Consider the following 25,676-nt stretch of genomic DNA (forward strand, 5'->3'; position numbering starts at 1 on the left):
CACTTGGAATTCCTGATCATTTTCACTTTAGTGAATAACCCTGTTGGGTTTACACAACTGCTTGTATCCATGATTAAACCTCACACAACTGCTTGTCTCCATGATTAAACCTCACATCATCTCATCAGTGAATAAAACTGTACATTTGGGGTCTGCTAAATTTGAGTGCCATGCTCAAGATCAACCACCTTAGACATGCAGGTGCACCCCAGATGGGACTTGAACCCACAATCCCTGGCTTAGGAGGCCAGTGCCTTATCCATTAGTCCACTGGGGCTTGATGTGTAAATTTATTTTAACTGTTAAAAAACAAAAAAAAAAAAAGAAGCTTGTCTTAGTATTCACACACAATAAGCTCAGTGTCTGTAACAATATTATTTCTCTTGCACCTACAGTGTCACACAGCCAATAGGCAAGGTTCTTTAAGATAGTGAAACTCTTTAGTTTTCGTTTGTTTGTAAACGGAAAAAAGATGCGCATCGTGGTGGCAGCACAGTTTAAGAAAACTCAGGTCATAAAAATGGAATGTTCCAACCATTGAACAAGAGGGCTGCAAAGGCAAAACAAGTACGACATGCAAATTTTTCTTTTCAATTTTCTTTTCCTTATACCCCTTGTATCTTCTTCTATCCACCTTACCACTTGCCTCGATCTATATTTATCATGTTTTCTCCCTTGCGCCGACTCTCAATATTTGGGCACAGCTATTTTGTTCTCCTCTGTCCGTGGTGTATGCAGTTTGTCCTTTAGTTGGATTCTTTTCACTGATGGATTGTCAGTAAATCCGCTTAGCAACCAAAGTGGAACTTTGCTTAAGCTCCGCCCCTTGGACAAAAATTGCCAAAGATAACACTTCTACAAAAAAAAGGCAATCCCTAACAAAAATAGTAAGATGAATTTAAGAGCAAATAAAAACATGGGCAAACAGAGGGACAAAATCGAATCCCTTTACATCGTGTAGGACTGGTGAGGCGTTGAGAGCTGGTTGGAGACACCGTGCTGGACCTTGCAGATAAACCAATTAAAAGCAAATGCAAAAACTGCTCCAGGTGAGGCTTGAACTCACAACCTCGGCATTGCTCAACAGATACTGCCTTATAAGTACCGCGCGCTAACCGATTGCGCCACTGGAGCAAGTCGCTTGCTCTGCTACTGCTGTGTTTTCACCCAAACCTGCGCTGTCAAAGTGTTCTCAAGTCTCTTCTGATGAGTTGAATGCAAGTTTCATGTGGCAATTTCATAATCGTACAGATATATTCACTAAAGTGAGAATTGTCCAGAATTTAAAGTGAATTTTAAAATCAAGGCCAACGCAGCTGAACCGAAGGCGTAGGTAACTTGGAGAAAATTTTCCACTTGCGCCTTTAAATTGAAATACACTTGGAATTCCTGATCATTTTCACTTTAGTGAATAACCCTGTTGGGTTTACACAACTGCTTGTATCCATGATTAAACCTCACACAACTGCTTGTCTCCATGATTAAACCTCACATCATCTCATCAGTGAATAAAACTGTACATTTGGGGTCTGCTAAATTTGAGTGCCATGCTCAAGACCAACCACCTTAGACATGCAGGTGCACCCCAGATGGGACTTGAACCCACAATCCCTGGCTTAGGAGGCCAGTGCCTTATCCATTAGGCCACTGGGGCTTGATGTGTAAATTTATTTTAACTGTTAAAAAAAAAACAAAAAAAAAAGAAGCTTGTCTTAGTATTCACACACAATAAGCTCAGTGTCTGTAACAATATTATTTCTCTTGCACCTACAGTGTCACACAGCCAATAGGCAAGGTTCTTTAAGATAGTGAAACTCTTTAGTTTTCGTTTGTTTGTAAACGGAAAAAAGATGCGCATCGTGGTGGCAGCACAGTTTAAGAAAACTCAGGTCATAAAAATGGAATGTTCCAACCATTGAACAAGAGGGCTGCAAAGGCAAAACAAGTACGACATGCAAATTTTTCTTTTCAATTTTCTTTTCCTTATACCCCTTGTATCTTCTTCTATCCACCTTACCACTTGCCTCGATCTATATTTATCATGTTTTCTCCCTTGCGCCGACTGTCAATATTTGGGCACAGCTATTTTGTTCTCCTCTGTCCGTGGTGTATGCAGTTTGTCCTTTAGTTGGATTCTTTTCACTGATGGATTGTCAGTAAATCCGCTTAGCAACCAAAGTGGAACTTTGCTTAAGCTCCGCCCCTTGGACAAAAATTGCCAAAGATAACACTTCTACAAAAAAAAGGCAATCCCTAACAAAAATAGTAAGATGAATTTAAGAGCAAATAAAAACAAGGGCAAACAGAGGGACAAAATCGAATCCCTTTACATCGTGTAGGACTGGTGAGGCGTTGAGAGCTGGTTGGAGACACCGTGCTGGACCTTGCAGATAAACCAATTAAAAGCAAATGCAAAAACTGCTCCAGGTGAGGCTTGAACTCACAAACTCGGCATTGCTCAACAGATACTGCCTTATAAGTACCGCGCGCTAACCGATTGCGCCACTGGAGCAAGTCGCTTGCTCTGCTACTGCTGTGTTTTCACCCAAACCTGCGCTGTCAAAGTGTTCTCAAGTCTCTTCTGATGAGTTGAATGCAAGTTTCATGTGGCAATTTCATAATCGTACAGATATATTCACTAAAGTGAGAATTGTCCAGAATTTAAAGTGAATTTTAAAATCAAGGCCAACGCAGCTGAACCGAAGGCGTAGGTAACTTGGAGAAAATTTTCCACTTGGGCCTTTAAATTGAAATACACTTGGAATTCCTGATCATTTTCACTTTAGTGAATAACCCTGTTGGGTTTACACAACTGCTTGTATCCATGATTAAACCTCACACAACTTCTTGTCTCCATGATTAAACCTCACATCATCTCATCAGTGAATAAAACTGTACATTTGGGGTCTGCTAAATTTGAGTGCCATGCTCAAGATCAACCACCTTAGACATGCTGGTGCACCCCAGATGGGACTTGAACCCACAATCCCTGGCTTAGGAGGCCAGTGCCTTATCCATTAGGCCACTGGGGCTTGATGTGGAAATTTCTTTTAACTGTTAAAAAAAAACAAAAAAAACAGAAGCTTGTCTTAGTATCCACACACAATAAGCTCAGTGTCTGTAACAATATTATTTCTCTTGCACCTACAGTGTCACACAGCCAATAGGCAAGGTTCTTTAAGATAGTGAAACTCTTTAGTTTTCGTTTGTTTGTAAACGGAAAAAAGATGCGCATCGTGGTGGCAGCACAGTTTAAGAAAACTCAGGTCATAAAAATGGAATGTTCCAACCATTGAACAAGAGGGCTGCAAAGGCAAAACAAGTACGACATGCAAATTTTTCTTTTCAATTTTCTTTTCCTTATACCCCTTGTATCTTCTTCTATCCACCTTACCACTTGCCTCGATCTATATTTATCATGTTTTCTCCCTTGCGCCGACTCTCAATATTTGGGCACAGCTATTTTGTTCTCCTCTGTCCGTGGTGTATGCAGTTTGTCCTTTAGTTGGATTCTTTTCACTGATGGATTGTCAGTAAATCCGCTTAGCAACCAAAGTGGAACTTTGCTTAAGCTCCGCCCCTTGGACAAAAATTGCCAAAGATAACACTTCTACAAAAAAAAGGCAATCCCTAACAAAAATAGTAAGATGAATTTAAGAGCAAATAAAAACAAGGGCAAACAGAGGGACAAAATCGAATCCCTTTACATCGTGTAGGACTGGTGAGGCGTTGAGAGCTGGTTGGAGACACCGTGCTGGACCTTGCAGATAAACCAATTAAAAGCAAATGCAAAAACTGCTCCAGGTGAGGCTTGAACTCACAACCTCGGCATTGCTCAACAGATACTGCCTTATAAGTACCGCGCGCTAACCGATTGCGCCACTGGAGCAAGTCGCTTGCTCTGCTACTGCTGTGTTTTCACCCAAACCTGCGCTGTCAAAGTGTTCTCAAGTCTCTTCTTATGAGTTGAATGCAAGTTTCATGTGGCAATTTCATAATCGTACAGATATATTCACTAAAGTGAGAATTGTCCAGAATTTAAAGTGAATTTTAAAATCAAGGCCAACGCAGCTGAACCGAAGGCGTAGGTAACTTGGAGAAAATTTTCCACTTGGGCCTTTAAATTGAAATACACTTGGAATTCCTGATCATTTTCACTTTAGTGAATAACCCTGTTGGGTTTACACAACTGCTTGTATCCATGATTAAACCTCACACAACTGCTTGTCTCCATGATTAAACCTCACATCATCTCATCAGTGAATAAAACTGTACATTTGGGGTCTGCTAAATTTGAGTGCCATGCTCAAGATCAACCACCTTAGACATGCAGGTGCACCCCAGATGGGACTTGAACCCACAATCCCTGGCTTAGGAGGCCAGTGCCTTATCCATTAGGCCACTGGGGCTTGATGTGTAAATTTATTTTAACTGTTAAAAAAAAAACAAAAAAAACAGAAGCTTGTCTTAGTATTCACACACAATAAGCTCAGTGTCTGTAACAATATTATTTCTCTTGCACCTACAGTGTCACACAGCCAATAGGCAAGGTTCTTTAAGATAGTGAAACTCTTTAGTTTTCGTTTGTTTGTAAACGGAAAAAAGATGCGGATCGTGGTGGCAGCACAATTTAAGATAACTCAGGTCAGAAAAATGGAATGTTCCAACCATTGAACAAGAGGGCTGCAAAGGCAAAACAAGTACGACATGCACATTTTTCTTTTCAATTTTCTTTTCCTTATACCCCTTGTATCTTCTTCTATCCACCTTACCACTTGCCTCGATCTATATTTATCATGTTTTCTCCCTTGCGCCGACTCTCAATATTTGGGCACAGCTATTTTGTTCTCCTCTGTCCGTGGTGTATGCAGTTTGTCCTTTAGTTGGATTCTTTTCACTGATGGATTGTCAGTAAATCCGCTTAGCAACCAAAGTGGAACTTTGCTTAAGCTCCGCCCCTTGGACAAAAATTGCCAAAGATAACACTTCTACAAAAAAAAGGCAATCCCTAACAAAAATAGTAAGATGAATTTAAGAGCAAATAAAAACAAGGGCAAACAGAGGGACAAAATCGAATCCCTTTACATCGTGTAGGACTGGTGAGGCGTTGAGAGCTGGTTGGAGACACCGTGCTGGACCTTGCAGATAAACCAATTAAAAGCAAATGCAAAAACTGCTCCAGGTGAGGCTTGAACTCACAACCTCGGCCTTATAAGTACCGCGCGCTAACCGATTGCGCCACTGGAGCAAGTCGCTTGCTCTGCTACTGCTGTGTTTTCACCCAAACCTGCGCTGTCAAAGTGTTCTCAAGTCTCTTCTTATGAGTTGAATGCAAGTTTCATGTGGCAATTTCATAATCGTACAGATATATTCACTAAAGTGAAAATTGTCCAGAATTTAAAGTGAATTTTAAAATCAAGGCCAACGCAGCTGAACCGAAGGCGTAGGTAACTTGGAGAAAATTTTCCACTTGGGCCTTTAAATTGAAATACACTTGGAATTCCTGATCATTTTCACTTTAGAATTTTAAAATCAAGGCCAACGCAGCTGAACCGAAGGCGTAGGTAACTTGGAGAAAATTTTCCACTTGGGCCTTTAAATTGAAATACACTTGGAATTCCTGATCATTTTCACTTTAGTGAATAACCCTGTTGGGTTTACACAACTGCTTGTATCCATGATTAAACCTCACACAACTGCTTGTCTCCATGATTAAACCTCACATCATCTCATCAGTGAATAAAACTGTACATTTGGGGTCTGCTAAATTTGAGTGCCATGCTCAAGATCAACCACCTTAGACATGCAGGTGCACCCCAGATGGGACTTGAACCCACAATCCCTGGCTTAGGAGGCCAGTGCCTTATCCATTAGGCCACTGGGGCTTGATGTGTAAATTTATTTTAACTGTTAAAAAAAAAACAAAAAAAACAGAAGCTTGTCTTAGTATTCACACACAATAAGCTCAGTGTCTGTAACAATATTATTTCTCTTGCACCTACAGTGTCACACAGCCAATAGGCAAGGTTCTTTAAGATAGTGAAACTCTTTAGTTTTCGTTTGTTTGTAAACGGAAAAAAGATGCGGATCGTGGTGGCAGCACAATTTAAGATAACTCAGGTCAGAAAAATGGAATGTTCCAACCATTGAACAAGAGGGCTGCAAAGGCAAAACAAGTACGACATGCACATTTTTCTTTTCAATTTTCTTTTCCTTATACCCCTTGTATCTTCTTCTATCCACCTTACCACTTGCCTCGATCTATATTTATCATGTTTTCTCCCTTGCGCCGACTCTCAATATTTGGGCACAGCTATTTTGTTCTCCTCTGTCCGTGGTGTATGCAGTTTGTCCTTTAGTTGGATTCTTTTCACTGATGGATTGTCAGTAAATCCGCTTAGCAACCAAAGTGGAACTTTGCTTAAGCTCCGCCCCTTGGACAAAAATTGCCAAAGATAACACTTCTACTAAAAAAAAGGCAATCCCTAACAAAAATAGTAAGATGAATTTAAGAGCAAATAAAAACAAAGACAAACAGAGGGACAAAATCGAATCCCTTTACATCCTGTAGGACTGGTGAGGCATTGAGAGCTGGTTGGAGACACCGTGCTGGACCTTGCAGATAAACCAATTAAAAGCAAATGCAAAAACTGCCCCAGGTGAGGCTTGAACTCACAACCTCGGCCTTATAAGTACCGCGCGCTAACCGATTGCGCCACTGGAGCAAGTCGCTTGCTCTGCTACTGCTGTGTTTTCACCCAAACCTGCGCTGTCAAAGTGTTCTCAAGTCTCTTCTTATGAGTTGAATGCAAGTTTCATGTGGCAATTTCATAATCGTACAGATATATTCACTAAAGTGAAAATTGTCCAGAATTTAAAGTGAATTTTAAAATCAAGGCCAACGCAGCTGAACCGAAGGCGTAGGTAACTTGGAGAAAATTTTCCACTTGGGCCTTTAAATTGAAATACACTTGGAATTCCTGATCATTTTCACTTTAGTGAATAACCCTGTTGGGTTTACACAACTGCTTGTATCCATGATTAAACCTCACACAACTGCTTGTCTCCATGATTAAACCTCACATCATCTCATCAGTGAATAAAACTGTACATTTGGGGTCTGCTAAATTTGAGTGCCATGCTCAAGATCAACCACCTTAGACATGCTGGTGCACCCCAGATGGGACTTGAACCCACAATCCCTGGCTTAGGAGGCCAGTGCCTTATCCATTAGGCCACTGGGGCTTGATGTGGAAATTTCTTTTAACTGTTAAAAAAAAACAAAAAAAACAGAAGCTTGTCTTAGTATCCACACACAATAAGCTCAGTGTCTGTAACAATATTATTTCTCTTGCACCTACAGTGTCACACAGCCAATAGGCAAGGTTCTTTAAGATAGTGAAACTCTTTAGTTTTCGTTTGTTTGTAAACGGAAAAAAGATGCGCATCGTGGTGGCAGCACAGTTTAAGAAAACTCAGGTCATAAAAATGGAATGTTCCAACCATTGAACAAGAGGGCTGCAAAGGCAAAACAAGTACGACATGCACATTTTTCTTTTCAATTTTCTTTTCCTTATACCCCTTGTATCTTCTTCTATCCACCTTACCACTTGCCTCGATCTATATTTATCATGTTTTCTCCCTTGCGCCGACTCTCAATATTTGGGCACAGCTATTTTGTTCTCCTCTGTCCGTGGTGTATGCAGTTTGTCCTTTAGTTGGATTCTTTTCACTGATGGATTGTCAGTAAATCCGCTTAGCAACCAAAGTGGAACTTTGCTTAAGCTCCGCCCCTTGGACAAAAATTGCCAAAGATAACACTTCTACAAAAAAAAGGCAATCCCTAACAAAAATAGTAAGATGAATTTAAGAGCAAATAAAAACAAGGGCAAACAGAGGGACAAAATCGAATCCCTTTACATCGTGTAGGACTGGTGAGGCGTTGAGAGCTGGTTGGAGACACCGTGCTGGACCTTGCAGATAAACCAATTAAAAGCAAATGCAAAAACTGCTCCAGGTGAGGCTTGAACTCACAACCTCGGCATTGCTCAACATATACTGCCTTATAAGTACCGCGCGCTAACCGATTGCGCCACTGGAGCAAGTTGCTTGCTCTGCTACTGCTGTGTTTTCACCCAAACCTGCGCTGTCAAAGTGTTCTCAAGTCTCTTCTTATGAGTTGAATGCAAGTTTCATGTGGCAATTTCATAATCGTACAGATATATTCACTAAAGTGAGAATTGTCCAGAATTTAAAGTGAATTTTAAAATCAAGGCCAACGCAGCTGAACCGAAGGCGTAGGTAACTTGGCGAAAATTTTCCACTTGGGCCTTTAAATTGAAATACACTTGGAATTCCTGATCATTTTCACTTTAGTGAATAACCCTGTTGGGTTTACACAACTGCTTGTATCCATGATTAAACCTCACACAACTGCTTGTCTCCATGATTAAACCTCACATCATCTCATCAGTGAATAAAACTGTACATTTGGGGTCTGCTAAATTTGAGTGACATGCTCAAGATCAACCACCTTAGACATGCCGGTGCAACCCAGATGGGACTTGAACCCACAATCCCTGGCTTAGGAGGCCAGTGCCTTATCCATTAGGCCACTGGGGCTTGATGTGTAAATTTCTTGTAACTGTTAAAAAAAAACAAAAAAAAACAGAAGCTTGTCTTAGTATCCACACACAATAAGCTCAGTGTCTGTAACAATATTATTTCTCTTGCACCTACAGTGTCACACAGCCAATAGGCAAGGTTCTTTAAGATAGTGAAACTCTTTAGTTTTCGTTTGTTTGTAAACGGAAAAAAGATGCGCATCGTGGTGGCAGCACAGTTTAAGAAAACTCAGGTCATAAAAATGGAATGTTCCAACCATTGAACAAGAGGGCTGCAAAGGCAAAACAAGTACGACATGCACATTTTTCTTTTCAATTTTCTTTTCCTTATACCCCTTGTATCTTCTTCTATCCACCTTACCACTTGCCTCGATCTATATTTATCATGTTTTCTCCCTTGCGCCGACTCTCAATATTTGGGCACAGCTATTTTGTTCTCCTCTGTCCGTGGTGTATGCAGTTTGTCCTTTAGTTGGATTCTTTTCACTGATGGATTGTCAGTAAATCCGCTTAGCAACCAAAGTGGAACTTTGCTTAGTCTCCGCCCCTTGGACAAAAATTGCCAAAGATAACACTTCTACAAAAAAAGGCAATCCCTAACAAAAATAGTAAGATGAATTTAAGAGCAAATAAAAACAAGGGCAAACAGAGGGACAAAATCGAATCCCTTTACATCGTGTAGGACTGGTGAGGCGTTGAGAGCTGGTTGCAGACACCGTGCTGGACCTTGCAGATAAACCAATTAAAAGCAAATGCAAAAACTGCTCCAGGTGAGGCTTGAACTCACAACCTCGGCATTGCTCAACAGATACTGCCTTATAAGTACCGCGCGCTAACCGATTGCGCCACTAGAGCAAGTCGCTTGTTCTGCCTCTGCTGTGTTTTCTCCCAAACCTGCGCTGTCAAAGTGTTCTCAAGTCTCTTCTTAGGAGTTGAATGCAAGTTTCATGTGGCAATTTCGTAATCGTACAGATATATTCACTAAAGTGAGAATTGTCCAGAATTTAAAGAGAATTTTAAAATCAAGTCCAACGCAGCTGAACCGAAGGCGTAGGTAACTTGGCGAAAATTTTCCACTTGGGACTTTAAATTGAAATACACTTGGAATTCCTGATAATTTACACTTTAGTGAATAACCCTGTTGGGTTTACAGAACTGCTTGTCTCCATGATTAAACCTCACACAACTGCTTGTCTCCATGATTAAACCTCACATCATCTCATCAGTGAATAAAACTGTACATTTGGGGTCTGCTAAATTTGAGTGCCATGCTCAAGATCAACCACCTTAGACATGCTGGTGCACCCCAGATGGGACTTGAACCCACAAACCCTGGCTTAGGAGGCCAGTGCCTTATCCATTAGGCCACTGGGGCTTGATGTGTAAATTTCTTTTAACTGTTAAAAAAAAACAAAAAAAAAACAGAAGCTTGTCTTAGTATCCATACACAATAAGCTCAGTGTCTGTAACAATATAATTTCTCTTGCACCTACAGTGTCACACAGCCAATAGGCAAGGTTCTTTAAGATAGTGAAACTCTTTAGTTTTCGTTTGTTTGTAAACGGAAAAAAAGATGCGCATCGTGGTGGCAGCACAGTTTAAGAAAACTCAGGTCATAAAAATGGAATGTTCCAACCATTGAACAAGAGGGCTGCAAAGGCAAAACAAGTACGACATGCACATTTTTCTTTTCAATTTTCTTTTCCTTATACCCCTTGTATCTTCTTCTATCCACCTTACCACTTGCCTCGATCTATATTTATCATGTTTTCTCCCTTGCGCCGACTCTCAATATTTGGGCACAGCTATTTTGTTCTCCTCTGTCCGTGGTGTATGCAGTTTGTCCTTTAGTTGGATTCTTTTCACTGATGGATTGTCAGTAAATCCGCTTAGCAACCAAAGTGGAACTTTGCTTAAGCTCCGCCCCTTGGACAAAAATTGCCAAAGATAACACTTCTACAAAAAAAAGGCAATCCATAACAAAAATAGTAAGATGAATTTAAGAGCAAATAAAAACAAGGGCAAACAGAGGGACAAAATCGAATCCCTTTACATCGTGTAGGACTGGTGAGGCGTTGAGAGCTGGTTGGAGACACCGTGCTGGACCTTGCAGATAAACCAATTAAAAGCAAATGCAAAAACTGCTCCAGGTGAGGCTTGAACTCACAACCTCGGCATTGCTCAACAGATACTGCCTTATAAGTACCGCGCGCTAACCGATTGCGCCACTAGAGCAAGTCGCTTGTTCTGCCTCTGCTGTGTTTTCACCCAAACCTGCGCTGTCAAAGTGTTCTCAAGTCTCTTCTTAGGAGTTGAATGCAAGTTTCATGTGGCAATTTCGTAATCGTACAGATATATTCACTAAAGTGAGAATTGTCCAGAATTTAAAGAGAATTTTAAAATCAAGTCCAACGCAGCTGAACCGAAGGCGTAGGTAACTTGGCGAAAATTTTCCACTTGGGACTTTAAATTGAAATACACTTGGAATTCCTGATAATTTACACTTTAGTGAATAACCCTGTTGGGTTTACAGAACTGCTTGTCTCCATGATTAAACCTCACACAACTGCTTGTCTCCATGATTAAACCTCACATCATCTCATCAGTGAATAAAACTGTACATTTGGGGTCTGCTAAATTTGAGTACCATGCTCAAGATCAACCACCTTAGACATGCTGGTGCACCCCAGATGGGACTTGAACCCACAAACCCTGGCTTAGGAGGCCAGTGCCTTATCCATTAGGCCACTGGGGCTTGATGTGTAAATTTCTTTTAACTGTTAAAAAAAAACAAAAAAAAAACAGAAGCTTGTCTTAGTATCCATACACAATAAGCTCAGTGTCTGTAACAATATAATTTCTCTTGCACCTACAGTGTCACACAGCCAATAGGCAAGGTTCTTTAAGATAGTGAAACTCTTTAGTTTTCGTTTGTTTGTAAACGGAAAAAAAGATGCGCATCGTGGTGGCAGCACAGTTTAAGAAAACTCAGGTCATAAAAATGGAATGTTCCAACCATTGAACAAGAGGGCTGCAAAGGCAAAACAAGTACGACATGCACATTTTTCTTTTCAATTTTCTTTTCCTTATACCCCTTGTATCTTCTTCTATCCACCTTACCACTTGCCTCGATCTATATTTATCATGTTTTCTCCCTTGCGCCGACTCTCAATATTTGGGCACAGCTATTTTGTTCTCCTCTGTCCGTGGTGTATGCAGTTTGTCCTTTAGTTGGATTCTTTTCACTGATGGATTGTCAGTAAATCCGCTTAGCAACCAAAGTGGAACTTTGCTTAAGCTCCGCCCCTTGGACAAAAATTGCCAAAGATAACACTTCTACTAAAAAAAAGGCAATCCCTAACAAAAATAGTAAGATGAATTTAAGAGCAAATAAAAACAAAGACAAACAGAGGGACAAAATCGAATCCCTTTACATCCTGTAGGACTGGTGAGGCATTGAGAGCTGGTTGGAGACACCGTGCTGGACCTTGCAGATAAACCAATTAAAAGCAAATGCAAAAACTGCCCCAGGTGAGGCTTGAACTCACAACCTCGGCATTGCTCAACAGATACTGCCTTATAAGTACCGCGCGCTAACCGATTGCGCCACTGGAGCAAGTCGCTTGCTCTGCTACTGCTGTGTTTTCACCCAAACCTGCGCTGTCAAAGTGTTCTCAAGTCTCTTCTGATGAGTTGAATGCAAGTTTCATGTGGCAATTTCATAATCGTACAGATATATTCACTAAAGTGAGAATTGTCCAGAATTTAAAGTGAATTTTAAAATCAAGGCCAACGCAGCTGAACCGAAGGCGTAGGTAACTTGGAGAAAATTTTCCACTTGGGCCTTTAAATTGAAATACACTTGGAATTCCTGATCATTTTCACTTTAGTGAATAACCCTGTTGGGTTTACACAACTGCTTGTATCCATGATTTTATAACAAGACACGGAGGCTCATATTGCATATCCCTTTCTTTACTGTTGACAAATAGCAGCAAAGGAAACAAACAGAATGAAAAAAGAATGAACATGTGATAACATAGGCCCCTCCCCCTCAGGTCCCAGTATAACAGGCAGCACTTCCCTTCCATTTCCCTCTTTCTTTGCTGCTCTGACACAAAGATAAGTACATGCCATATTTTCTCTTATATACTGTTCATTGATAATTTAATTGATTTTTATTTAATTTGTATTTATTTAGTCTTTTATTTCTGAGGTTAGTAATTGTGTCGTTATACACTAGCCTCAGGGCCCAGACCTCCCCTGCTTATGTAATCTTGTCTGTTTCTTCTGCTCGAGCGCCTCTCTGCACACTTCTTCTTGTTTCATAATTCCTCCGCGTAGCTTGCGGGTGCCGCGAATCCCGCGAGATTCCCGGCGGCCATTTTCTGTCATTCTGTCCCTACCTCTTAGTGTGTCGCTGGTCTGGGCCCTGGTGAGAGCGTTCTTTCCTTTGCTTAGTTTGTTTGGGTGACTAACCCATACGTCCTTTATCATGCCTAAACCCAGACTATCTACTGGGTCCGCTCACTCTGGGGAGTCGGATTCCCCAGTAATCAGAACTGAGGCCCCTGTCACCTCAGATATTTCGCCTTCTATGGCGGATGGGACTACCCAACCCGGTGGACCACAGTTTCTGGCGCTACAGCGCTCAGTGACAGACGCCATTATGGCTGCTATGGGGTCTATGTCCTCCACCCTCTCCCACACCATTTCACAAGCCCTCTTGCCCCGTCCTTCAGACGAGCAACTCTCGGGCACCTCGACACCCCAGGGAGAGGTATCTAAAGGGGACTTCAAAAAGGCTGCCCGTAAGTCTAAACACTCCTCTGCCTCCAGAAACACCATGACTGGCGTACCTTCGGTCACCCCAGAAAGCGTGTCCCATCCACGCAAAAGAGCCTTTCCGCGCCAGGCAGAACGGGCGCGGCTTTGGAAATGTGCTAGAGCACAGATTGAGAGCGACACCGACTCAGAAATCGGGTCAAATGAGGAGGCTATGAACGAGTCAAATTCCGACTCTAATGCGGATTCCGCCGATGGCGCTCTCGACCTCCTTTCCTCTGCTCAGGCAGAGATGCCCGGAGGCGAGACAGGGACCAGGAACCCCGCGGCTGCGGGGCCATCCCTCGTGGATCCTTCGGGGGTCCCACTCTTCGACCCGGATGACCTTCATCATCCGAGGTCGGCGGAGTGGCTCCCAGCCGACCACGTTGCCACATATCTGGAAAATTGGGTCAGAAAACCCTTAAGCAAGGCGGCCCGCAACAAATTGAGGGCGGAGTGTCCTAGGCCTCTGGTGCCCAACAAGGTGTGTGACACCCCAGAGGTTGATCCAAAAATGACCCAGTTCCTCACTAAACTGGGCTGGAACCCCCGTAAAGGACTAGAGTCCGCTTTGAAGTCCTGCCAGGACAAGCACCTGGACATATTCGGGCCTTTGGCCAAATTATTTGATTTGGCGGAAGACGCCAGAGCGGAGAACCGCATGGTCGACCCTGAAGACCTTAGAGGTTGGGTCCAGAGAGCAATTTGTATTGCTGGGAGCGTAAATACCTCCCTATCTATTGAAAGGCGTAAAGCCATATTGTTCAAAATTGAGCCAAAACTAGCCAACCTCGCCCTTACGGAGGCGGGCAAAGACGCCCAAGGACTCCTCTTCGGAGACTCCTTCATCAAAGACTTAGGGCGTTTTGTGGGGGCATTCACGGCTCTAGACAAGGCCCAGGCCTCCATGAGGCGAGTATTCTAGGGGCGGGTCTCTACCAGGGCCGGCAGAATCAGGAGCCGTCTGTCCGGCCGCAACTATCCCCAATCCCGTGGCACGGGAAGAGGCTCCTTTCAACAATATCACCAATACCAGGAGACCTCCCGCCCCATGTTTTTTCCATCCCGTGGACGTCAATGGCGATCCAGAGGCCTTCGGAGTAACCCAAACTCCAGACGACCATACGGTGAGTTGCCTTCTACCACACATTTCTTCTCCGGGTTACATAGGGGGCAGACTCCAACATTTTTTCCCAGCCTGGTCACAAATCACTTCAGATCCCTGGGTACTGGCCACTATTCAGGGCTTCCATATAGAACTCACCTGCCACCCTACACACATTCCCCCTCCTCGACCGATCCGCTTTTCCATCCAGGATCGCGGTCGGATCGACGAAGAACTTTCATCCCTCCAGTTCAAAGGGGCTATCGAACTAGCACCCCCCAGCCCTGCGGGCGTAATAAGCAATATCTTCCTAGTGGAAAAGAAAGGCGGCCAATTGAGGCCAGTCATAAATTTGCGCCCCCTCAATGCCGTAGTCAGGTACCGCCATTTCAAGATGGAGGGTATTCACCTGCTAAGGGATCTCCTCCTCCACGGAGACTGGCTAGCGAAACTAGACCTAAAAGACGCGTACCTGACAGTGCCAATAGCAGAGGCCTCTCGGGACCTCCTACGCTTTTACTGGCGACACGAAACATGGCGATTCACCTGTCTGCCCTTTGGCCTATCCTCAGCCCCGTGGTGTTTCACAAAACTTCTACGGCCCGTTATGGCCTGGCTACGCAGTCGAGGAGTTCGGCTAATCGTCTACCTAGACGATATTCTGCTCATGGCTCAGGAGCGCTCCACCCTCCTCTCACATCTACGACTAGCCATAAACCTCCTGTCACGCTTAGGTTTCATAATCAACTGGGAGAAGTCATGCCTGACCCCCGCCACCCGCTTGGAATTCCTAGGTTTCCAAGTGGATTCGGGGGCAGCGACGCTGAGTCTCCCGATATCCAAGATTCGATCCATCCGCAAAGAATTGCGCAGGGCCCTTATCCGACCCCAGCTCACCTTATGCCAATTGGCACGCCTCATAGGCCTACTGGCCTCTTCAATCCAGGCCGTGTTCCCAGGCCCACTCCACTACCGAGCGCTACAGCGCCTAAAGATCGCTCACCTAAGAGCCGGGGCATCCTACGCAGACCTAGTCTCTCTGGACAACGAGACGAAAGACGAGTTGCGATGGTGGATTCTCAACCTGTCTGCGTGGAATGGCAAAGCCATCTTCGGCTTAACGCCGGAATTCACGATCGACTCGGATGCGAGTCTACACGGTTGGGGAGCCCACTGCGAGGGCATCTCAACTGGGGGCCGGTGGTCGGAGTCCGAAGCCCGACTACATATCAATGCCCTGGAGCTTCTGGCAGGCTCCTTCGCCATCCGCAGCTTCGCCAAGGACCGTGCCCTATCATGTATTCGGCTCCGCATGGACAATGTTTCGGCGGTGAGATATGTCAACCACCTGGGTGGTACACAGTCGGCGGTCCTGGCCAGGTTGGCAAAAGATTTTTGGGAATTCTGCCTGGAACGGAACCTGATGGTCTACGCAGAGTACTTACCTGGTCTGCACAACGTCCAAGCGGACTGGGGTTCACGTTATCTTTCAGACACCAGCGACTGGAGATTAGCCAGGAAGGTGTTCTCCAACATATCATCTCTCTGGGGACCATTTACCATAGACCTTTTCGCCTCCCGGCTCAATTCCCAACTCCCACGCTTCTTCAGCTGGAGGCCGGACCCAATGGCGGAGGCAGTGGATGCCTTCCTACAAGAGTGGAAGGGAGGCCTCCTCTATGCCTTTCCCCCATTTTCCATGATCCCTCGCTCACTCCTGCAGACCCGCAAACACCGGGCGGAGCTAGTCATGGTCACCCCATTCTGGGAGACGCAGTCTTGGTTTCCCCAAATGCTCGAGATGACGTTGGACTATCCTCGACTCCTGCCGGGTCGCCACGACCTGCTACAAGACCCGACGGGTCGCTATCATCCCCTCCGGCTGGAGGGCTCTCTCCCACTTCTGGCGTGGCGAATCTCCGGGGACCCTGGGAAATCCAAGGAGTTTCGGACGCAACTAGACTCTTATTGGCTGCAGCATGGGCTCCCGGCACTAGACGGGCATATGGGTCAGCTTGGCGAGCTTGGGCTAGCTGGTGCATGGCTCGGAACGAGGATCCCGTTTCGGCCCCTGTAACAACGATCCTGCAGTTCCTGACGTCTCTCTTCGAAGCCGGTAAGGCTTACAGGACCATTAACCTTTACCGTTCCGCTATCTCGGCGATTCACCAAGGCTTCGAGGGCCGCCCCGCGGGACAACACCCTCTAGTGTGCCGACTCGTCAAGGGCTCCAGATTTTCAAGGCCACCCAGGCCCCGCTACTCCACGACCTGGGATGTTTCAGTTGTATTGGCTTTCCTCTCATCCTGGCCCGCTAACGCAGGACTCTCCCTCAAACAGCTGTCGGCCAAATTGGTCTGCCTGCTCTGTCTCATCTCATGCAAGAGAGTCTCGGATGTCAGTGCACTGGACGTCGATGCCAAGTCATACACCCCGGACGGGGTAACTTTTAACATCAGCAGACGCACTAAGACTTCCATCAAGGCGGTATCCTACCCTAGTTTCCCTGCCTCTCCTTCGCTATGCCCAGTGACCTGCCTTCGTGAATACGAATCTCGCACCGAACCACACCGATCTCCTGCCTCCCGTCAGTTGTTCTTATCTTTCCGCCACCCTTTTCACCCAGTTTCCAGCACTACCTTATCACGCTGGGTGAAATGGCTGCTGGCCCAAGCGGGCATTGACACTACAGTGTTCGGCGCCCACTCAGTACGAGGGGCTTCGGCCTCTTCTATGATGTCTGCGGGCGCCCGCCTAGAAGACATTATGAGAACAGCTGATTGGTCTAGGGAATCTACCTTCCGAGAATTCTACTTTCGGCCGGCCCCACACACATTCGCTGTAATAATGGATCAGCTTTAAACTTGCAATATGAGCCTCCGTGTCTTGTTATAAAATTGCATGATTTTGCTATTACATGACGAAAAGTCATGATTTTATTAAAGACACGGAGGCGAGTATTGCCCCACCCCTTTTTTGTTACTCTCACGCTGGTAAGTATATATCTCCCCACCCAAATTACTCATACCACGATACACCACATGTTATAGTTTGGGACGGTAAGTGGGGCCGTCCTTATACTTGTTGTTTTCAATATTACTGGATATGTTAACATTGATTGTTTTGTGGGATTGTATATACAAGGGTCTTTGTTCTCACTGGTGTAACCTTGTAACTAGTTACAAGTATCGACTTTAACCTGTTGGCTCCTGTCCTTTATATCTCCACAGCTTAATCTGGCAAGACGTCTAGCAAGGGTCCAGTTTATTGGTCTCCTCCCGCTGTCCTCCATCGGTCCTATGGATTCTACGGCCACACTTCCCAGTTTGTGATGTTATACCTCCTCGGTTTTTTCTGTTATTACCTTGGGACTTTATTCTCGCATTACTCTAGTTATGGGCATTGTTCTTTGGTCGCATCTGCAGAAAGAGGGAAATGGAAGGGAAGTGCTGCCTGTTATACTGGGACCTGAGGGGGAGGGGCCTATGTTATCACATGTTCATTCTTTTTTCATTCTGTTTGTTTCCTTTGCTGCTATTTGTCAACAGTAAAGAAAGGGATATGCAATATGAGCCTCCGTGTCTTTAATAAAATCATGACTTTTCGTCATGTAATAGCAAAATCATGCAATTAAACCTCACACAACTGCTTGTCTCCATGATTAAACCTCACATCATCTCATCAGTGAATAAAACTGTACATTTGGGGTCTGCTAAATTTGAGTGCCATGCTCAAGATCAACCACCTTAGACATGCTGGTGCACCCCAGATGGGACTTGAACCCACAATCCCTGGCTTAGGAGGTCAGTGCCTTATCCATTAGGCCACTGGGGTTGATGTGCAAATTTCTTTTAACTGTTAAAACAAAACCAAAAAAAACAGAAGCTTGTCTTAGTATCCACACACAATAAGCTCAGTGTCTGTAACAATATTATTTCTCTTGCACCTACAGTGTCACACAGCCAATAGGCAAGGTTCTTTAAGATAGTGAAACTCTTTAGTTTTCGTTTGTTTGTAAACGGAAAAAAGATGCGCATCGTGGTGGCAGCACAGTTTAAGAAAACTCAGGTCATAAAAATGGAATGTTCCAACCATTGAACAAGAGGGCTGCAAAGGCAAAACAAGTACGACATGCACATTTTTCTTTTCAATTTTCTTTTCCTTATACCCCTTGTATCTTCTTCTATCCACCTTACCACTTGCCTCGATCTATATTTATCATGTTTTCTCCATTGCGCCGACTCTCAATATTTGGGCACAGCTATTTTGTTCTCCTCTGTCCGTGGTGTATGCAGTTTGTCCTTTAGTTGGATTCTTTTCACTGATGGATTGTCAGTAAATCCGCTTAGCAACCAAAGTGGAACTTGCCAAAGATAACACTTCTACAAAAAAAAAGGCAATCCCTAACAAAAATAGTAAGATGAATTTAAGAGCAAATAAAAACAAGGGCAAACAGAGGGACAAAATCGAATCCCTTTACATCGTGTAGGACTGGTGAGGCGTTGAGAGCTGGTTGCAGACACCGTGCTGGACCTTGCAGATAAACCAATTAAAAGCAAATGCAAAAACTGCTCCAGGTGAGGCTTGAACTCACAACCTCGGCATTGCTCAACAGATACTGCCTTATAAGTACCACGCGCTAACCGATTGCGCCACTGGAGCAAGTCGCTTGCTCTGCTACTGCTGTGTTTTCACCCAAACCTGCGCTGTCAAAGTGTTCTCAAGTCTCTTCTTATGAGTTGAATGCAAGTTTCATGTGGCAATTTCATAATCGTACAGATATATTCACTAAAGTGAGAATTGTCCAGAATTTAAAGTGAATTTTAAAATCAAGGCCAACGCAGCTGAACCGAAGGCGTAGGTAACTTGGAGAAAATTTTCCACTTGGGCCTTTAAATTGAAATACACTTGGAATTCCTGATCATTTTCACTTTAGTGAATAACCCTGTTGGGTTTACACAACTGCTTGTATCCATGATTAAACCTCACACAACTGCTTGTCTCCATGATTAAACCTCACATCATCTCATCAGTGAATAAAACTGTACATTTGGGGTCTGCTACATTTGAGTGCCATGCTCAAGATCAACCACCTTAGACAAGCTGGTGCACCCCAGATGGGACTTGAACCCACAATCCCTGGCTTAGGAGGCCAGTGCCTTATCCATTAGGCCACTGGGGCTTGATGTGTAAATTTATTTTAACTGTTAAAAAAAAACCCCAAAAAAACAGAAGCTTGTCTTAGTATCCACACACAATAAGCTCAGTGTCTGTAACAATATTATTTCTCTTGCACCTACAGTGTCACACAGCCAATAGGCAAGGTTCTTTAAGATAGTGAAACTCTTTAGTTTTCGTTTGTTTGTAAACGGAAAAAAGATGCGCATCGTGGTGGCAGCACAGTTTAAGAAAACTCAGGTCATAAAAATGGAATGTTCCAACCATTGAACAAGAGGGCTGCAAAGGCAAAACAAGTACGACATGCAAATTTTTCTTTTCAATTTTCTTTTCCTTATACCTCTTGTATCTTCTTCTATCCACCTTACCACTTGCCTCGATCTATATTTATCATGTTTTCTCCATTGCGCCGACTCTCAATATTTGGGCACAGCTATTTTGTTCTCCTCTGTCCGTGGTGTATGCAGTTTGTCCTTTAGTTGGATTCTTTTCACTGATGGATTGTCAGTAAATCCGCTTAGCAACCAAAGTGGAACTTTGCTTAAGCTCCGCCCCTTGGACAAAAATTGCCAAAGATAACACTTCTACAAAAAAAAAGGCAATCCCTAACAAAAATAGTAAGATGAATTTAAGAGCAAATAAAAACAAGGGCAAACAGAGGGACAAAATCGAATCCCTTTACATCGTGTAGGACTGGTGAGGCGTTGAGAGCTGGTTGCAGACACCGTGCTGGACCTTGCAGATAAACCAATTAAAAGCAAATGCAAAAACTGCTCCAGGTGAGGCTTGAACTCACAACCTCGGCATTGCTCAACAGATACTGCCTTATAAGTACCACGCGCTAACCGATTGCGCCACTGGAGCAAGTCGCTTGCTCTGCTACTGCTGTGTTTTCACCCAAACCTGCGCTGTCAAAGTGTTCTCAAGTCTCTTCTTATGAGTTGAATGCAAGTTTCATGTGGCAATTTCATAATCGTACAGATATATTCACTAAAGTGAGAATTGTCCAGAATTTAAAGTGAATTTTAAAATCAAGGCCAACGCAGCTGAACCGAAGGCGTAGGTAACTTGGAGAAAATTTTCCACTTGGGCCTTTAAATTGAAATACACTTGGAATTCCTGATCATTTTCACTTTAGTGAATAACCCTGTTGGGTTTACACAACTGCTTGTATCCATGATTAAACCTCACACAACTGCTTGTCTCCATGATTAAACCTCACATCATCTCATCAGTGAATAAAACTGTACATTTGGGGTCTGCTACATTTGAGTGCCATGCTCAAGATCAACCACCTTAGACAAGCTGGTGCACCCCAGATGGGACTTGAACCCACAATCCCTGGCTTAGGAGGCCAGTGCCTTATCCATTAGGCCACTGGGGCTTGATGTGTAAATTTATTTTAACTGTTAAAAAAAACCCCCAAAAAAACAGAAGCTTGTCTTAGTATCCACACACAATAAGCTCAGTGTCTGTAACAATATTATTTCTCTTGCACCTACAGTGTCACACAGCCAATAGGCAAGGTTCTTTAAGATAGTGAAACTCTTTAGTTTTCGTTTGTTTGTAAACGGAAAAAAGATGCGCATCGTGGTGGCAGCACAGTTTAAGAAAACTCAGGTCATAAAAATGGAATGTTCCAACCATTGAACAAGAGGGCTGCAAAGGCAAAACAAGTACGACATGCAAATTTTTCTTTTCAATTTTCTTTTCCTTATACCCCTTGTATCTTCTTCTATCCACCTTACCACTTGCCTCGATCTATATTTATCATGTTTTCTCCCTTGCGCCGACTCTCAATATTTGGGCACAGCTATTTTGTTCTCCTCTGTCCGTGGTGTATGCAGTTTGTCCTTTAGTTGGATTCTTTTCACTGATGGATTGTCAGTAAATCCGCTTAGCAACCAAAGTGGAACTTTGCTTAAGCTCCGCCCCTTGGACAAAAATTGCCAAAGATAACACTTCTACAAAAAAAAGGCAATCCCTAACAAAAATAGTAAGATGAATTTAAGAGCAAATAAAAACAAGGGCAAACAGAGGGACAAAATCGAATCCCTTTACATCGTGTAGGACTGGTGAGGCGTTGAGAGCTGGTTGCAGACACCGTGCTGGACCTTGCAGATAAACCAATTAAAAGCAAATGCAAAAACTGCTCCAGGTGAGGCTTGAACTCACAACCTCGGCATTGCTCAACAGATACTGCCTTATAAGTACCGCGCGCTAACCGATTGCGCCACTGGAGCAAGTCGCTTGCTCTGCTACTGCTGTGTTTTCACCCAAACCTGCGCTGTCAAAGTGTTCTCAAGTCTCTTCTTATGAGTTGAATGCAAGTTTCATGTGGCAATTTCATAATCGTACAGATATATTCACTAAAGTGAGAATTGTCCAGAATTTAAAGTGAATTTTAAAATCAAGGCCAACGCAGCTGAACCGAAGGCGTAGGTAACTTGGAGAAAATTTTCCACTTGGGCCTTTAAATTGAAATACACTTGGAATTCCTGATCATTTTCACTTTAGTGAATAACCCTGTTGGGTTTACACAACTGTTTGTATCCATGATTAAACCTCACACAACTGCTTGTCTCCATGATTAAACCTCACATCATCTCATCAGTGAATAAAACTGTACATTTGGGGTCTGCTACATTTGAGTGCCATGCTCAAGATCAACCACCTTAGACAAGCTGGTGCACCCCAGATGGGACTTGAACCCACAATCCCTGACTTAGGAGGCCAGTGCCTTATCCATTAGGCCACTGGGGCTTGATGTGTAAATTTATTTTAACTGTTAAAAAAAACCCCCAAAAAAACAGAAGCTTGTCTTAGTATCCACACACAATAAGCTCAGTGTCTGTAACAATATTATTTCTCTTGCACCTACAGTGTCACACAGACAATAGGCAAGGTTCTTTAAGATAGTGAAACTCTTTAGTTTTCGTTTGTTTGTAAACGGAAAAAAGATGCGCATCGTGGTGGCAGCACAGTTTAAGAAAACTCAGGTCATAAAAATGGAATGTTCCAACCATTGAACAAGAGGGCTGCAAAGGCAAAACAAGTACGACATGCAAATTTTTCTTTTCAATTTTCTTTTCCTTATACCCCTTGTATCTTCTTCTATCCACCTTACCACTTGCCTCGATCTATATTTATCATGTTTTCTCCCTTGCGCCGACTCTCAATATTTGGGCACAGCTATTTTGTTCTCCTCTGTCCGTGGTGTATGCAGTTTGTCCTTTAGTTGGATTCTTTTCACTGATGGATTGTCAGTAAATCCGCTTAGCAACCAAAGTGGAACTTTGCTTAAGCTCCGCCCCTTGGACAAAAATTGCCAAAGATAACACTTCTACAAAAAAAAGGCAATCCCTAACAAAAATAGTAAGATGAATTTAAGAGCAAATAAAAACAAGGGCAAACAGAGGGACAAAATCGAATCCCTTTACATCGTGTAGGACTGGTGAGGCGTTGAGAGCTGGTTGCAGACACCGTGCTGGACCTTGCAGATAAACCAATTAAAAGCAAATGCAAAAACTGCTCCAGGTGAGGCTTGAACTCACAACCTCGGCATTGCTCAACAGATACTGCCTTATAAGTACCACGCGCTAACCGATTGCGCCACTGGAGCAAGTCGCTTGCTCTGCTACTGCTGTGTTTTCACCCAAACCTGCGCTGTCAAAGTGTTCTCAAGTCTCTTCTTATGAGTTGAATGCAAGTTTCATGTGGCAATTTCATAATCGTACAGATATATTCACTAAAGTGAGAATTGTCCAGAATTTAAAGTGAATTTTAAAATCAAGGCCAACGCAGCTGAACCGAAGGCGGAGGTAACTTGGAGAAAATTTTCCACTTGGGCCTTTAAATTGAAATACACTTGGAATTCCTGATCATTTTCACTTTAGTGAATAACCCTGTTGGGTTTACACAACTGCTTGTATCCATGATTAAACCTCACACAACTGCTTGTCTCCATGATTAAACCTCACATCATCTCATCAGTGAATAAAACTGTACATTTGGGGTCTGCTAAATTTGAGTGCCATGCTCAAGATCAACCACCTTAGACAAGCTGGTGCACCCCAGATGGGACTTGAACCCACAATCCCTGGCTTAGGAGGCCAGTGCCTTATCCATTAGGCCACTGGGGCTTAATGTGTAAATTTTTTTTAACTGTTAAAAAAACCCAAAAAAAACAGAAGCTTGTCTTAGTATCCACACACAATAAGCTCAGTGTCTGTAACAATATTATTTCTCTTGCACCTACAGTGTCACACAGCCAATAGGCAAGGTTCTTTAAGATAGTGAAACTCTTTAGTTTTCGTTTGTTTGTAAACGGAAAAAAGATGCGCATCGTGGTGGCAGCACAGTTTAAGAAAACTCAGGTCATAAAAATGGAATGTTCCAACCATTGAACAAGAGGGCTGCAAAGGCAAAACAAGTACGACATGCACATTTTTCTTTTCAATTTTCTTTTCCTTATACCCCTTGTATCTTCTTCTATCCACCTTACCACTTGCCTCGATCTATATTTATCATGTTTTCTCCATTGCGCCGACTCTCAATATTTGGGCACAGCTATTTTGTTCTCCTCTGTCCGTGGTGTATGCAGTTTGTCCTTTAGTTGGATTCTTTTCACTGATGGATTGTCAGTAAATCCGCTTAGCAACCAAAGTGGAACTTGCCAAAGATAACACTTCTACAAAAAAAAAGGCAATCCCTAACAAAAATAGTAAGATGAATTTAAGAGCAAATAAAAACAAGGGCAAACAGAGGGACAAAATCGAATCCCTTTACATCGTGTAGGACTGGTGAGGCGTTGAGAGCTGGTTGCAGACACCGTGCTGGACCTTGCAGATAAACCAATTAAAAGCAAATGCAAAAACTGCTCCAGGTGAGGCTTGAACTCACAACCTCGGCATTGCTCAACAGATACTGCCTTATAAGTACCACGCGCTAACCGATTGCGCCACTGGAGCAAGTCGCTTGCTCTGCTACTGCTGTGTTTTCACCCAAACCTGCGCTGTCAAAGTGTTCTCAAGTCTCTTCTTATGAGTTGAATGCAAGTTTCATGTGGCAATTTCATAATCGTACAGATATATTCACTAAAGTGAGAATTGTCCAGAATTTAAAGTGAATTTTAAAATCAAGGCCAACGCAGCTGAACCGAAGGCGTAGGTAACTTGGAGAAAATTTTCCACTTGGGCCTTTAAATTGAAATACACTTGGAATTCCTGATCATTTTCACTTTAGTGAATAACCCTGTTGGGTTTACACAACTGCTTGTATCCATGATTAAACCTCACACAACTGCTTGTCTCCATGATTAAACCTCACATCATCTCATCAGTGAATAAAACTGTACATTTGGGGTCTGCTACATTTGAGTGCCATGCTCAAGATCAACCACCTTAGAAAAGCTGGTGCACCCCAGATGGGACTTGAACCCACAATCCCTGGCTTAGGAGGCCAGTGCCTTATCCATTAGGCCACTGGGGCTTGATGTGTAAATTTATTTTAACTGTTAAAAAAAAACCCCAAAAAAACAGAAGCTTGTCTTAGTATCCACACACAATAAGCTCAGTGTCTGTAACAATATTATTTCTCTTGCACCTACAGTGTCACACAGCCAATAGGCAAGGTTCTTTAAGATAGTGAAACTCTTTAGTTTTCGTTTGTTTGTAAACGGAAAAAAGATGCGCATCGTGGTGGCAGCACAGTTTAAGAAAACTCAGGTCATAAAAATGGAATGTTCCAACCATTGAACAAGAGGGCTGCAAAGGCAAAACAAGTACGACATGCAAATTTTTCTTTTCAATTTTCTTTTCCTTATACCTCTTGTATCTTCTTCTATCCACCTTACCACTTGCCTCGATCTATATTTATCATGTTTTCTCCATTGCGCCGACTCTCAATATTTGGGCACAGCTATTTTGTTCTCCTCTGTCCGT

At 43.3% G+C, this 25,676-nt stretch overlaps 29 non-coding genes across 29 annotated transcripts; all 29 read right to left on the reverse strand.

Annotated features, from left to right (window-relative positions):
• Positions 1-204: 204 nt before the first annotated feature.
• TRNAR-CCU (transfer RNA arginine (anticodon CCU)) lies at positions 205-277 on the reverse strand. The gene has a single exon. It is a non-coding gene; the product is annotated as a tRNA-Arg (tRNA).
• Positions 278-1,041: 764 nt separating this feature from the next.
• TRNAI-UAU (transfer RNA isoleucine (anticodon UAU)) lies at positions 1,042-1,134 on the reverse strand. The gene is given in 2 exon segments: positions 1,042-1,077; positions 1,097-1,134. It is a non-coding gene; the product is annotated as a tRNA-Ile (tRNA).
• Positions 1,135-1,581: 447 nt separating this feature from the next.
• Positions 1,582-1,654, reverse strand: TRNAR-CCU (transfer RNA arginine (anticodon CCU)). The gene has a single exon. It is a non-coding gene; the product is annotated as a tRNA-Arg (tRNA).
• Positions 1,655-2,419: 765 nt separating this feature from the next.
• On the reverse strand, positions 2,420-2,512 carry TRNAI-UAU (transfer RNA isoleucine (anticodon UAU)). Its single transcript is given in 2 exon segments — positions 2,420-2,455; positions 2,475-2,512. It is a non-coding gene; the product is annotated as a tRNA-Ile (tRNA).
• Positions 2,513-2,959: 447 nt separating this feature from the next.
• TRNAR-CCU (transfer RNA arginine (anticodon CCU)) lies at positions 2,960-3,032 on the reverse strand. The gene has a single exon. It is a non-coding gene; the product is annotated as a tRNA-Arg (tRNA).
• Positions 3,033-3,796: 764 nt separating this feature from the next.
• TRNAI-UAU (transfer RNA isoleucine (anticodon UAU)) lies at positions 3,797-3,889 on the reverse strand. Its single transcript is given in 2 exon segments — positions 3,797-3,832; positions 3,852-3,889. It is a non-coding gene; the product is annotated as a tRNA-Ile (tRNA).
• Positions 3,890-4,336: 447 nt separating this feature from the next.
• On the reverse strand, positions 4,337-4,409 carry TRNAR-CCU (transfer RNA arginine (anticodon CCU)). The gene has a single exon. It is a non-coding gene; the product is annotated as a tRNA-Arg (tRNA).
• A 765-nt stretch (positions 4,410-5,174) lies between these two features.
• Positions 5,175-5,248, reverse strand: TRNAI-UAU (transfer RNA isoleucine (anticodon UAU)). The gene has a single exon. It is a non-coding gene; the product is annotated as a tRNA-Ile (tRNA).
• Positions 5,249-5,812: 564 nt separating this feature from the next.
• Positions 5,813-5,885, reverse strand: TRNAR-CCU (transfer RNA arginine (anticodon CCU)). The gene has a single exon. It is a non-coding gene; the product is annotated as a tRNA-Arg (tRNA).
• A 766-nt stretch (positions 5,886-6,651) lies between these two features.
• Positions 6,652-6,725, reverse strand: TRNAI-UAU (transfer RNA isoleucine (anticodon UAU)). Its single transcript has one exon. It is a non-coding gene; the product is annotated as a tRNA-Ile (tRNA).
• Positions 6,726-7,172: 447 nt separating this feature from the next.
• On the reverse strand, positions 7,173-7,245 carry TRNAR-CCU (transfer RNA arginine (anticodon CCU)). Its single transcript has one exon. It is a non-coding gene; the product is annotated as a tRNA-Arg (tRNA).
• A 764-nt stretch (positions 7,246-8,009) lies between these two features.
• Positions 8,010-8,102, reverse strand: TRNAI-UAU (transfer RNA isoleucine (anticodon UAU)). The gene is given in 2 exon segments: positions 8,010-8,045; positions 8,065-8,102. It is a non-coding gene; the product is annotated as a tRNA-Ile (tRNA).
• Positions 8,103-8,547: 445 nt separating this feature from the next.
• On the reverse strand, positions 8,548-8,622 carry TRNAR-CCU (transfer RNA arginine (anticodon CCU)). The gene has a single exon. It is a non-coding gene; the product is annotated as a tRNA-Arg (tRNA).
• Positions 8,623-9,386: 764 nt separating this feature from the next.
• On the reverse strand, positions 9,387-9,479 carry TRNAI-UAU (transfer RNA isoleucine (anticodon UAU)). The gene is given in 2 exon segments: positions 9,387-9,422; positions 9,442-9,479. It is a non-coding gene; the product is annotated as a tRNA-Ile (tRNA).
• Positions 9,480-9,926: 447 nt separating this feature from the next.
• TRNAR-CCU (transfer RNA arginine (anticodon CCU)) lies at positions 9,927-9,999 on the reverse strand. Its single transcript has one exon. It is a non-coding gene; the product is annotated as a tRNA-Arg (tRNA).
• A 767-nt stretch (positions 10,000-10,766) lies between these two features.
• On the reverse strand, positions 10,767-10,859 carry TRNAI-UAU (transfer RNA isoleucine (anticodon UAU)). The gene is given in 2 exon segments: positions 10,767-10,802; positions 10,822-10,859. It is a non-coding gene; the product is annotated as a tRNA-Ile (tRNA).
• A 447-nt stretch (positions 10,860-11,306) lies between these two features.
• Positions 11,307-11,379, reverse strand: TRNAR-CCU (transfer RNA arginine (anticodon CCU)). The gene has a single exon. It is a non-coding gene; the product is annotated as a tRNA-Arg (tRNA).
• Positions 11,380-12,147: 768 nt separating this feature from the next.
• Positions 12,148-12,240, reverse strand: TRNAI-UAU (transfer RNA isoleucine (anticodon UAU)). The gene is given in 2 exon segments: positions 12,148-12,183; positions 12,203-12,240. It is a non-coding gene; the product is annotated as a tRNA-Ile (tRNA).
• Positions 12,241-18,317: 6,077 nt separating this feature from the next.
• Positions 18,318-18,390, reverse strand: TRNAR-CCU (transfer RNA arginine (anticodon CCU)). The gene has a single exon. It is a non-coding gene; the product is annotated as a tRNA-Arg (tRNA).
• A 735-nt stretch (positions 18,391-19,125) lies between these two features.
• TRNAI-UAU (transfer RNA isoleucine (anticodon UAU)) lies at positions 19,126-19,218 on the reverse strand. The gene is given in 2 exon segments: positions 19,126-19,161; positions 19,181-19,218. It is a non-coding gene; the product is annotated as a tRNA-Ile (tRNA).
• Positions 19,219-19,665: 447 nt separating this feature from the next.
• On the reverse strand, positions 19,666-19,738 carry TRNAR-CCU (transfer RNA arginine (anticodon CCU)). Its single transcript has one exon. It is a non-coding gene; the product is annotated as a tRNA-Arg (tRNA).
• A 767-nt stretch (positions 19,739-20,505) lies between these two features.
• TRNAI-UAU (transfer RNA isoleucine (anticodon UAU)) lies at positions 20,506-20,598 on the reverse strand. Its single transcript is given in 2 exon segments — positions 20,506-20,541; positions 20,561-20,598. It is a non-coding gene; the product is annotated as a tRNA-Ile (tRNA).
• A 447-nt stretch (positions 20,599-21,045) lies between these two features.
• On the reverse strand, positions 21,046-21,118 carry TRNAR-CCU (transfer RNA arginine (anticodon CCU)). The gene has a single exon. It is a non-coding gene; the product is annotated as a tRNA-Arg (tRNA).
• A 766-nt stretch (positions 21,119-21,884) lies between these two features.
• TRNAI-UAU (transfer RNA isoleucine (anticodon UAU)) lies at positions 21,885-21,977 on the reverse strand. The gene is given in 2 exon segments: positions 21,885-21,920; positions 21,940-21,977. It is a non-coding gene; the product is annotated as a tRNA-Ile (tRNA).
• A 447-nt stretch (positions 21,978-22,424) lies between these two features.
• TRNAR-CCU (transfer RNA arginine (anticodon CCU)) lies at positions 22,425-22,497 on the reverse strand. The gene has a single exon. It is a non-coding gene; the product is annotated as a tRNA-Arg (tRNA).
• A 766-nt stretch (positions 22,498-23,263) lies between these two features.
• Positions 23,264-23,356, reverse strand: TRNAI-UAU (transfer RNA isoleucine (anticodon UAU)). Its single transcript is given in 2 exon segments — positions 23,264-23,299; positions 23,319-23,356. It is a non-coding gene; the product is annotated as a tRNA-Ile (tRNA).
• Positions 23,357-23,803: 447 nt separating this feature from the next.
• Positions 23,804-23,876, reverse strand: TRNAR-CCU (transfer RNA arginine (anticodon CCU)). The gene has a single exon. It is a non-coding gene; the product is annotated as a tRNA-Arg (tRNA).
• A 735-nt stretch (positions 23,877-24,611) lies between these two features.
• Positions 24,612-24,704, reverse strand: TRNAI-UAU (transfer RNA isoleucine (anticodon UAU)). Its single transcript is given in 2 exon segments — positions 24,612-24,647; positions 24,667-24,704. It is a non-coding gene; the product is annotated as a tRNA-Ile (tRNA).
• Positions 24,705-25,151: 447 nt separating this feature from the next.
• On the reverse strand, positions 25,152-25,224 carry TRNAR-CCU (transfer RNA arginine (anticodon CCU)). Its single transcript has one exon. It is a non-coding gene; the product is annotated as a tRNA-Arg (tRNA).
• Between the last annotated feature and the right edge of the window lie 452 nt (positions 25,225-25,676).

This window comes from Pelobates fuscus, chromosome 6 (assembly GCF_036172605.1).
Source record: "Pelobates fuscus isolate aPelFus1 chromosome 6, aPelFus1.pri, whole genome shotgun sequence".
In the NCBI taxonomy this organism is placed as follows: Eukaryota; Metazoa; Chordata; class Amphibia; order Anura; family Pelobatidae; genus Pelobates; species Pelobates fuscus.